Source organism: Pristiophorus japonicus, chromosome X, assembly GCF_044704955.1.
Source record: "Pristiophorus japonicus isolate sPriJap1 chromosome X, sPriJap1.hap1, whole genome shotgun sequence".
NCBI lineage: Eukaryota > Metazoa > Chordata > Chondrichthyes > Pristiophoridae > Pristiophorus > Pristiophorus japonicus.
The window spans coordinates 54,059-66,309 of NC_092010.1; positions in this window are offsets into that span (position 1 = coordinate 54,059).

Consider the following 12,251-nt stretch of genomic DNA (forward strand, 5'->3'; position numbering starts at 1 on the left):
TAACTCTCAGTCTCTCTGTGCTAGTTGTAACTCTCAGTCTCTCTCTTTGACAGTGGTAACTCTCAGTCTCACTCTGTGATAGTTGTAACTCTCAGTTTCTGTCTGTGATAATTGTAACTCTCAGTCTCTCTCTGTGATAGTTGTAGCTCTCAGTTTCTGTCTGTGATAGTTATAACTCTCAGTCTCTCTCTCGGTGTTTCGTTGTAAATCTCAATCTATGTCTGTGTCAGTTGTATCTCTCAGTCTCTCTGTGAAAGTTGTAACTCTCAGTCTCTGTCTTGATAGTTGTAACTCTCAGTCTCTCTCGGTGATAGTTGTAACTCTCAGTCTCTCTCGGTGACAGTTGTAACTCTCAGCCTTTCTCTGTGATAGTTGTGACTCTCAGTCTCCCTCTCTGATAGTTGTAACCCTAAATCTCACTTTCTGATAGTTGTAATTCTTAGTCTCTGTGATAGTTGTAACTCTCAGTCTCTCTCTGTGATAGTTGTAACTCTCAGTCTCTCTCTGCGATAGTTGTAACTCTCAGTCTCTCTCTGTGATAGTTGTAACTCTCAGTCTCCCTCTCTGATAGTTGTAACCCTCAATCTCACTTTCTGATAGTTGTAATTCTTAATCTCTGTGATAGTTGTAACTCGCAGTCTTTCTCTGTGATAGTTGTAACTCTCTGTCTCTGTCTCTGATAGTTGTAACGCTCAGTCTCTCTCTTTGTTAGTTGTAATTCTCAGTCTCTCTCTGTGACAGTTGTAACTCTCAGCCTCTCTTTGTGATAGCTGTAACTCTCAGTTTCTCTGTGAAAGTTGTAAATCGCAGTCTCTGTCTGTGATAGTTGTAATTCTCAGTCTCTGTGATAGCTGTAAGTCTCAGTATCTCTGTGATAGTTGTAACTCAGTCTCTGTGATAGCTGTAACTCTCCGTCTCTGTGATAGCTGTAACTCTCAGATTCTGACAGTTGTAACTCTCCGTCTCTCTCTCTGCTAGATGAAACTTTCAGTCTCTCTCTGTGACAGTTGTAACTCTGTCTCTCCCTCTGATAGTTGTAACTCTCAGTCTCTCTCTGTGATACTTGTACCTCTCAGTCTCTCTCTGTGATAGTTGTAACTCTCAGTCTCTGTGATAGTTTAACTCTCAGTCTCTCTCTCTCTGATAGTTGTAATTCTCATATTCTCACTGTGATAGCTGTAACTCTCAGTCTCTCTCTCTCTGAGAGTTGTAATTCTCATATTCTCACTGTGATGGCTGTAACTCTCAGTCACTGATAGTTGTAACTCTCAGTCTCAGTGACAGTTGTAACTCTCAGTCTCTCTCTGTGATAGTTGTAACTCTCAGTCTCTCTCGGTGATAGTTGTGACTCTCAGTCTCTGACAGTTGCAACACTAAGTCTCTGGCTGTGATAGTTGTAACTCTCAATCTCTCTTTCTGATAGTTGTAACTCTTAGTCTCTGTGATAATTGTAACTCGCAGTCTTTCTCTGTGATAGTTGTAACTCTCAATCTCTCTCTGTGACTGTTGCAACTCTCAGTCTCTGTCTGTGACAGTTGTAACTCTCAGCCTCTCTTTGTGATAGCTGTAACTCTCAGTTTCTCTGTGAAAGTTGTAAATCGCAGTCTCTGTCTGTGATAGTTGTAACTCTCAGTCTCTCTCTGTGATCGTTGTAATTCTCAGTCTCTGTGATAGCTGTAAGTCTCAGTATCTCTGTGATAGTTGTAACTCAGTCTCTGTGATAGTTGTAACTCTCAATCTCTCTCTGTGACAGTTATAACTCTCAGTCTCTGACTGTGATAGTTGTAACTCTCAGTCTCTCTCTGTGATAGTTGTAACTCTCAGTCTCTCTCTGTGATAGTTGTAACTCTCAGTCTCTCTCTGTGATAGTTGTAACTCTCAGTCTCTCTCTGTGATAGTTGTAACTCTCAGCCTCCCTCTGTGATCGTTGTAACTCTCAGTCTCTCTGCTAGCTGTAACTCTGAATCTCTGACCGGTATAACTCTCAGTCTCTCTCTGTGATAATTGTAATTCTCAGTCTCTGTGATAGCTGTAAGTCTCAGTATCTCTGTGATAGCTGTAAGTCTCAGTATCTCTGTGATAGTTGTAACTCAGTCTCTGTGATAGCTGTAACTCTCCGTCTCTGTGATAGCTGTAACTCTCAGATTCTGACAGTTGTAACTCTCCGTCTCTCTCTCTGCTAGATGAAACTTTCAGTCTCTCTCTGTGACAGTTGTAACTCTGTCCCTCCCTCTGATAGTTGTAACTTTCAGTCTCTCTCTGTGATACTTGTACCTCTCAGTCTCTCTCTGTGATAGTTGTAACTCTCAGTCTCTGTGATAGTTTAACTCTCAGTCTCTCTCTCTCTGATAGTTGTAATTCTCATATTCTCACTGTGATAGCTGTAACTCTCAGTCTCTCTCTCTCTGAGAGTTGTAATTCTCATATTCTCACTGTGATGGCTGTAACTCTCAGTCACTGATAGTTGTAACTCTCAGTCTCAGTGATAGTTGTAACTCTCAGTCTCTGTCTGTGATAGTTGTAACTCTCAGTCTCTCTCTTTGATAGTTGTAACTCTCAGTCTCTCTCTGTGATAGTTGTAACTCTCAGTCTCTCACTTTGATAGTTGTAACTCTCAATCTCTCTCTGTGATAGTTGTAACTCTCAGTCTCTCTCTGTGATAGTTGTACGCTCAGTCTCTCTCTTTGATAGTTGTAACTCTCAGTCTCTCTGTGATAGTTGTAACTCTCAGTCTCTCTCGGTGATAGTTGTAACTCTCAGTCTCTGACAGTTGCAACACTATGTCTCTGGCTGTGATAGTTGTAACTCTCAATCTCTCTTTCTGATAGTTGTAACTCTCAGTCTCTGTCTTGATAGTTGTAACTCTCAGTCTCTCTCGGTGATAGTTGTGACTCTCAGTCTCCCTCTCTGATAGTTGCAACCCTAAATCTCACTTTCTGATAGTTGTAATTCTTAGTCTCTGTGATAGTTGTAACTCTCAGTCTCTCTCTGCGATAGTTGTAACTCTCAGTCTCTCTCTGTGATAGTTGTAACTCTCAGTCTCCCTCTCTGATAGTTGTAACCCTCAATCTCACTTTCTGATAGTTGTCATTCTTAGTCTCTGTGATAGTTGTAACTCGCAGTCTCGCTGTGATAATTGTAACTCGCAGTCTTTCTCTGTGATAGTTGTAACTCTCTGTCTCTGTCTCTGATAGTTGTAACGCTCAGTCTCTCTCTTTGTTAGCTGTAATTCTCAGTCTCACTCTGTGACAGTTGTAACTCTCAGCCTCTCTTTGTGATAGCTGTAACTCTCAGTTTCTCTGTGAAAGTTGTAAATCGCAGTCTCTGTCTGTGATAGTTGTAACTCTCAGTCTCTCTCTGTGATAGTTGTAATTCTCAGTCTCTGTGATAGCTGTAAGTCTCAGTATCTCTGTGATAGTTGTAACTCTCAGTCTCTCTCTGTGATCGTTGTAATTCTCAGTCTCTGTGATAGCTGTAAGTCTCAGTATCTCTGTGATAGTTGTAACTCAGTCTCTGTGATAGCTGTAACTCTCCGTCTCTGTGATAGCTGTAACTCTCAGATTCTGACAGTTGTAACTCTCCGTCTCTCTCTCTGCTAGATGAAACTTTCAGTCTCTCTCTGTGACAGTTGTAACTCTGTCTCTCCCTCTGATAGTTGTAACTCTCAGTCTCTCTCTGTGATACTTGTACCTCTCAGTCTCTCTCTGTGATAGTTGTAACTCTCAGTCTCAGTGATAGTTGTAACTCTCAGTCTCTGTCTGTGATAGTTGTAACTCTCAGTCTCTCTCTGTGATAGTTGTAACTCTCAGTCTCTCTCTGTGATAGTTGTAACTCTCAGTCTCTCTCTGTGATAGTTGTAACTCTCAGTCTCTCTCTGTGATAGTAGTAACTCTCTGCCTCCCTCTGTGATAGTTGTCACTCTCAGTCTCTCTCTTTGATATCTGTAATTCTCAGTCTCTTTGATAGTTGTAACTCAGTCTCTCTCTGTGATAGCTGTAACTCTCAGTCTCTGACTGTGATAGTTGAAACTCTCAGTCTCTCTCTGTGACTGTTGTAACTGTCAGTCTCTGTCTCTGATCGTTGTAACTCTTAGTCTCTGTGATTGTTATAACTGTCAGTCTCTCTCTCTGATTGTTGTAACTCTCAGTCTCTCTCTCTCTGTGATAGCTGTAACTCTCAGTCTCTGTCTGTGACTGTTGTAACTGTCAGTCTCTGTCTCTGATAGTTGTAACTCTTAGTCTCTGTGATAGTTATAACTGTCAGTCTCTCTCTCTGATAGTTGTAACTCTCAGTCTCTGTCTCTCTGTGATAGCTGTAACTCTCAGTCTCTGTCTGTGATAGTTGAAACTCCCAGTCTCTCTGTGTGACTGTTGTAACACTCAGTCTCTCTCTGTGAGTGTTGAAACTCTCAGTCTCTCTCTGTGACTGTTGTAACTCTGTCTCTCTCAAAGATTGCTGTTACTCTCAGTCTCTCTCTGTGATAGTTGTAACTCTCAGTCTTTCTCTGTGATAGGTGTAACTCTATCTCTGTCTGTGAAAGTTGTAATTCTCAGTCTCTCTGTGATAGTTGTAACTCTCAGTCTTTCTCTGTGACAGTTGTAACTCTCAGTCTCTCTCTGATAGTTGTAACACTCAGTCTCTCTCTGTGATAGTTGTAACTCTCAGTCTCTCTCTGTGATAGTTGTAACTCTCAGTCTCTCTCTGTGAGAGTTGTAACTCTCAGTCTCTCTCTGTGATAGTTGTAACTCTCAGTCTGTTTCAGTGATAGTTGTAACTCTCAGTCTCTCTCTGTGATAGTTGTAACTCTCAGTCTCTCTCTTTGATAGTTGTAACTCTCAGTCTCTCTCTGTGATAGTTGTAACTCTCAGTCTCTCTCTGTGATAGGTGTAACTCTCAGTCTGTGTCAGTTATAGTTGTATCTCGTCTCTCTCTGTGACTGTTGTAACACTCAGTCTCTCTCTGTGAGTGTTGAAACTCTCAGTCTTTCTCTCAGACAGTTGTAACTCTCAATTCCTCTTTGTGATAGTTGTAACTCTTAGTCTCTCTCTGCGATAGTTGTAACTCTCAGTCTCCCTCTCTGATAGTTGTAACCCTCAATCTCACTTTCTGATAGTTGTCATTCTTAGTCTCTGTGATAGTTGTAACTCGCAGTCTCGCTGTGATAATTGTAACTCGCAGTCTTTCTCTGTGATAGTTGTCACTCTCTGTCTCTGTCTCTGATAGTTGTAACTCTCAGTCTCTCTCTGTGACAGTTGTAACTCTCAGCCTCTCTTTGTGATAGCTGTAACTCTCAGTTTCTCTGTGAAAGTTGTAAATCGCAGTCTCTGTCTGTGATAGTTGTAACTCTCAGTCTCTCTCTGTGATAGTTGTAATTCTCAGTCTCTGTGATAGCTGTAAGTCTCAGTATCTCTGTGATAGTTGTAACTCAGTCTCTGTGATAGCTGTAACTCTCCGTCTCTGTGATAGCTGTAACTCTCAGAATCTGACAGTTGTAACTCTCCGTCTCTCTCTCTGCTAGATGAAACTTTCAGTCTCTCTCTGTGACAGTTGTAACTCTGTCTCTCCCTCTGATAGTTGTAACTCTCAGTCTCTCTCTGTGATACTTGTACCTCTCAGTCTCTCTCTGTGACAATTGTAACTCTCAGTCTCTGTGATAGTTTAACTCTCAGTCTCTCTCTCTCTGATAGTTGTAATTCTCATATTCTCACTGTGATAGCTGTAACTCTCAGTCTCTCTCTCTCTGAGAGTTGTAATTCTCATATTCTCACTGTGATGGCTGTAACTCTCAGTCACTGATAGTTGTAACTCTCAGTCTCAGTGACAGTTGTAACTCTCAGTCTCTCTCTGTGATAGTTGTAACTCTCAGTCTCTCTCGGTGATAGTTGTAACTCTCAGTCTCTGACAGTTGCAACACTAAGTCTCTGGCTGTGATAGTTGTAACTCTCAATCTCTCTTTCTGATAGTTGTAACTCTTAGTCTCTGTGATAATTGTAACTCGCAGTCTTTCTCTGTGATAGTTGTAACTCTCAATCTCTCTCTGTGACTGTTGCAACTCTCAGTCTCTGTCTGTGACAGTTGTAACTCTGTCTCTTTGAGAGTTGTAACTCTCAGTCTCTCTCTGTGATAGTTGTAACTCTCAGTCTCTCTCTTTGATACCTGTAATTCTCAGTCTCTTTGATAGTTGTAACTCAGTCTCTCTCTGTGATAGCTGTACATCTCAGTCTCTGACTGTGATAGTTGAAACTCTCAGTCTCTCTCTGTGACTGTTGTAACTGTCAGTCTCTGTCTCTGATCGTTGTAACTCTTAGTCTCTGTGATTGTTATAACTGTCAGTCTCTCTCTCTGATTGTTGTAACTCTCAGTCTCTCTCTCCCTGTGATAGCTGTAACTCTTAGTCGCTGTCTGTGACTGTTGTAACTGTCAGTTTCTGTCTCTGATAGTTGTAACTCTTAGTCTCTGTGATAGTTATAACTGTCAGTCTCTCTCTCTGATAGTTGTAACTCTCAGTCTCTGTCTCTCTGTGATAGATGTAACTCTCAATCTTTCTCTGTGATAGGTGTAACTCTATCGCTGTCTGTGAAAGTTGTAATTCTCAGTCTCTCTGTGTGATATTGTGACTCTCAGTCTCTCTCTGTGACTTTTGTAACTGTCAGTCTCTGTCTCTGATAGTTGTAACTCTTAGTCTCTGTGATAGTTATAACTGTCAGTCTCTCTCTCTGATAGTTGTAACTCTCAGTCTCTGTCTCTCTGTGATAGCTGTAACTCTCAGTCTCTGTCTGTGATAGTTGAAACTCCCAGTCTCTCTCTGTGACTGTTGTAACACTCAGTCTCTCTCTGTGAGTGTTGAAACTCTCAGTCTCTCTCTGTGACTGTTGTAACTCTGTCTCTCTCAAAGATTGCTGTTACTCTCAGTCTCTCTCTGTGATAGTTGTAACTCTCAGTCTTTCTCTGTGATAGGTGTAACTCTATCTCTGTCTGTGAAAGTTGTAATTCTCAGTCTCTCTGTGATAGTTGTAACTCTCAGTCTTTCTCTGTGACAGTTGTAACTCTCAGTCTCTCTCTGATAGTTGTAACACTCAGTCTCTCTCTGTGATAGTTGTAACTCTCAGTCTCTCTCTGTGATAGTTGTAACTCTCAGTCTCTCTCTGTGATAGTTGTAACTCTCAGTCTCTCTCTGTGATAGTTGTAAATCTCAGTCTCTCTCTGTGATAGTTGTAACTCTCAGTCTCTCTCTGTGATAGTTGTAACTCTCAGTCTCTCTCTGTGACAGTTGTAACTCTCAGTCTCTCTCTGTGATAGTTGTAACACTCAGTCTTTCTCTCAGACAGTTGTAACTCTCAATTCCTCTTTGTGATAGTTGTAACTCTTAGTCTCTCTCTGTGATAGGTGTAACTCTATCTCTGTCTGTGAAAGTTGTAATTCTCAGTCTCTCTGTGTGATATTTTGACTCTCAGTCTCTCTCTCTCTCTGTGATAGCTGTAACTCTCCGGCTCTCTCTGTGACAGTTGTATCTCTCAGTCTCTCTGTGGAAGTTGTAATTCTCAGTCTCTCTGTGTGATAGTTGTAACTCTCAGTCTTTCTCTGTGACAGTTGTAACTCTCAGTCTCTCTCTGTGATATTGTAACTCTCAGTCTCTCTCTGTGACTGTTGTAACACTCAGTCTCTCTCTGTGAGTGTTGAAACTCTCAGTCTCTCTCTGTGACTGTTGTAACTCTGTCTCTCTCAAAGATTGCTGTTACTCTCAGTCTCTCTCTGTGATAGTTGTAACTCTCAGTCTTTCTCTGTGATAGGTGTAACTCTATCTCTGTCTGTGAAAGTTGTAATTCTCAGTCTCTCTGTGATAGTTGTAACTCTCAGTCTTTCTCTGTGACAGTTGTAACTCTCAGTCTCTCTCTGATAGTTGTCACACTCAGTCTCTCTCTGTGATAGTTGTAACTCTCAGTCTCTCTCTGTGATAGTTGTAACTCTCAGTCTCTCTCTGTGATAGTTGTAACTCTCAGTCTCTCTCTGTGATAGTTGTAACTCTCAGTCTCTCTCTGTGATAGTTGTAACTCTCAGTCTCTCTCTGTGATAGTTGTAACTCTCAGTCTCTCTCTGTGATAGTTGTAACTCTCAGTCTCTCTCTGTGATAGTTGTAACTCTCAGTCTCTCTCTGTGATAGTTGTAACTCTCAGTCTCTCTCTGTGATAGTTGTAACTCTCAGTCTCTCTCTGTGACAGTTGTAACTCTCAGTCTCTCTCTGTGATGGTTGTAACACTCAGTCTTTCTCTCAGACAGTTGTAACTCTCAATTCCTATTTGTGATAGTTGTAACTCTTAGTCTCTCTCTGTGATAGGTGTAACTCTATCTCTGTCTGTGAAAGTTGTAATTCTCAGTCTCTCTGTGTGATATTGTGACTCTCAGTCTCTCTCTCTCTCTGTGATAGCTGTAACTCTCCGGCTCTCTCTGTGACAGTTGTATCTCTCAGTCTCTCTGTGGAAGTTGTAATTCTCAGTCTCTCTGTGTGATAGTTGTAACTCTCAGTCTTTCTCTGTGACAGTTGTAACTCTCAGTCTCTCTCTGTGATATTGTAACTCTCAGTCTTTCTCTGTGACAGTTGTAACTCTCAGTTTCTCTCTGTGATAGTTGTAACTCTCAGTCTCTCTCTTTGATAGTTGTAACTCTCAGTCTCTCTCTGTGATAGTTATAACTCTCAGTCTCTCTGTGTGATAGTTGTAACTCTCAGTCTCTCTCTGTGATAGTTGTAACTCTCAGTCTCTCTCTGTGATAGTTGTAACTCTCAGTCTCTCTCTGTGATAGTTGTAACTCTCAGTCTCTCTCTGTGATAGTTGTAACTCTCAGTCTCTCTCTGTGATAGTTGTAACTCTCAGTCTCTCTTTGTAATAGTTGTAACTCTCAGTCTCTCTCTGTGATAGTTGTAACTCTCAGTCTCTCTCTGTGATAGGTGTAACTCTCAGTCTCTGTGACAGTTGTAACTCTCAGTCTCTCTCTGTGATAGTTGTAACTCTCAGTCTCTGTGACAGTTATAACTCTCAGTCTCTGACTGTGATAGTTGTAACTCTCAGTCTCTCTCTGTGATAGTTGTAACTCTCAGTCTCTCTCTGTGATAGTTGTAACTCTCAGTCTCTCTCTGTGATAGTTGTAACTCTCAGTCTCTCTCTCTGATAGTTGTAACTCTCAGTCTCTCTCTGTGATAGTTGTAACTCTCAATCTCTCTCTGTGATAGGTGTAACTCTCAGTCTCTGTGACAGTTGTAACTCTCAGTCTCTCTCTGTGATAGGTGTAACTCTCAGTCTCTGTGACAGTTATAACTCTCAGTCCCTGACTGTGATAGTTGTAACTCTCAGTCTCTCTCTGTGATAGTTGTAACTCTCAGTCTCTCTCTGTGATAGTTGTAACTCTCAGTCTCTCTCTGTGAGAGTTGTAACTCTCAGCCTCCCTCTGTGATAGTTGTAACTCTCAGTCTCTCTGCTAGCTGTAACTCTGAATCTCTGATCGGTATAACTCTCAGTCTCTCTTTGTGATAGTTGTAATTCTCAGTCTCTGTGATAGCTGTAAGTCTCAGTATCTCTGTGATAGTTGTAACTCAGTCTCTGTGATAGCTGTAACTCTCCGTCTCTGTGATAGCTGTAACTCTCAGATTCTGACAGTTGTAACTCTCCGTCTCTCTCTCTGCTAGATGAAACTTTCAGTCTCTCTCTGTGACAGTTGTAACTCTGTCTCTCCCTCTGATAGTTGTGACTCTCAGTCTCTCTCTGTGATACTTGTACCTCTCAGTCTCTCTCTGTGATAGTTGTAACTCTCAGTCTCTGTGATAGTTTAACTCTCAGTCTCTCTCTCTCTGATAGTTGTAATTCTCATATTCTCACTGTGATAGCTGTAACTCTCAGTCTCTCTCTCTCTGAGAGTTGTAATTCTCATATTCTCACTGTGATGGCTGTAACTCTCAGTCACTGATAGTTGTAACTCTCAGTCTCAGTGACAGTTGTAACTCTCAGTCTCTGTCTGTGATAGTTGTAACTCTCAGTCTCTCTCTTTGATAGTTGTAACTCTCAGTCTCTCTCTGTGATCGTTGTAACTCTCAGTCTCTCTCTGTGATAGTTGTAACTCTCAGTCTCTCTCTGTGATAGTTGTAACTCTCAGTCTTTCTATGATAATTGTATCTCTCAGTCTCTCTCCGTGATAGTTGTAACTCTCAGTCTCTCTCTGTGATAGTTGTAACTCTCAGTCTCTCTGTGATAGTTGTAACTCTCAGTCTCTCTCGGTGATAGTTGTAACTCTCAGTCTCTGACAGTTGCAACACTAAGTCTCTGGCTGTGATAGTTGTAACTCTCAGTCTCTCTGTGATAGTTGTAACTCTCAGTCTCTCTCTGTGACAGTTGTAACTCTCAGTCTCTCTCGGTGATAGTTGTAACTCTCAGTCTCTGACAGTTGCAACACTAAGTCTCTGGCTGTGATAGTTGTAACTCTCAATCTCTCTTTCTGATAGTTGTAACTCTTAGTCTCTGTGATAATTGTAACTCGCAGTCTTTCTCTGTGATAGTTGTAACTCTCAATCTCTCTCTGTGACTGTTGCAACTCTCAGTCTCTGTCTGTGACAGTTGTAACTCTGCCTCTTTGAGAGTTGTAACACTCAGTCTCTCTCTCTGATAGTTGTAACTCTCAGTCTCTCTCTTTGATACCTGTAATTCTCAGTCTCTTTGATAGTTGTAACTCAGTCTCTCTCTGTGATAGCTGTAACTCTCAGTCTCTGACTGTGATAGTTGAAACTCTCAGTCTCTCTCTGTGACTGTTGTAACTGTCAGTCTCTGTCTCTGATCGTTGTAACTCTTAGTCTCTGTGATTGTTATAACTGTCAGTCTCTCTCTCTGATTGTTGTAACTCTCAGTCTCTGTCTCTCTGTGATAGCTGTAACTCTCAGTCTCTATCTGTGATAGTTGAAACTCCCAGTCTCTCTCTGTGACTGTTGTAACACTCAGTCTCTCTCTGTGAGTGTTGAAACTCTCAGTCTCTCTCTGTGACTGTTGTAACTCTGTCTCTCTCAAAGATTGCTGTTACTCTCAGTCTCTCTCTGTGATAGTTGTAACTCTCAGTCTTTCTCTGTGATAGGTGTAACTCTATCTCTGTCTGTGAAAGTTGTAATTCTCAGTCTCTCTGTGATAGTTGTAACTCTCAGTCTTTCTCTGTGACAGTTGTAACTCTCAGTCTCTCTCTGATAGTTGTAACACTCAGTCTCTCTCTGTGATAGTTGTAACTCTCAGTCTCTCTCTGTGATAGTTGTAACTCTCAGTCTCTCTCTGTGATAGTTGTAACCCTCAGTCTCTCTCTGTGATAGTTGTAACTCTCAGTCTCTCTCTGTGATAGTTGTAACTCTCAGTCTCTCTCTGTGATAGTTGTAACTCTCAGTCTCTCTCTGTGATAGTTGTAACTCTCAGTCCCTCTCTGTGATAGTTGTAACTCTCAGTCTCTCTCTGTGATAGTTGTAACTCTCAGTCTCTCTCTGTGATAGTTGTAACTCTCAGTCTCTCTCTGTGATAGTTGTAACTCTCAGTCTCTCTCTGTGATAGTTGTAACTCTCAGTCTCTCTCTGTGATAGTTGTAACTCTCAGTCTCTCTCTGTGATAGTTGTAACTCTCAGTCTCTCTCTGTGATAGTTGTAACTCTCAGTCTCTCTCTGTGATAGTTGTAACTCTCAGCCTCCCTCTGTGATAGTTGTAACTCTCAGTCTCTCTGCTAGCTGTAACTCTGAATCTCTGATCGGTATAACTCTCAGTCTCTCTCTGTGATAGTTGTAATTCTCAGTCTCTGTGATAGCTGTAAGTCTCAGTATCTCTGTGATAGTTGTAACTCAGTCTCTGTGATAGCTGTAACTCTCCGTCTCTGTGATAGCTGTAACTCTCAGATTCTGACAGTTGTAACTCTCCGTCTCTCTCTCTGCTAGATGAAACTTTCAGTCTCTCTCTGTGACAGTTGTAACTCTGTCTCTCCCTCTGATAGTTGTAACTCTCAGTCTCTCTCTGTGATACTTGTACCTCTCAGTCTCTCTCTGTGATAGTTGTAACTCTCAGTCTCAGTGACAGTTGTAACTCTCAGTCTCTGTCTGTGATAGTTGTAACTCTCAGTCTCTCTCTTTGATAGTTGTAACTCTCAGTCTCTCTCTGTGATAGTTGTAACTCTCAGTCTCTCTCTGTGACAGTTGTAACTCTCAGTCTCTCTCTGTGACAGTTGTAACTCTCAGTCTCTCTCTGTGA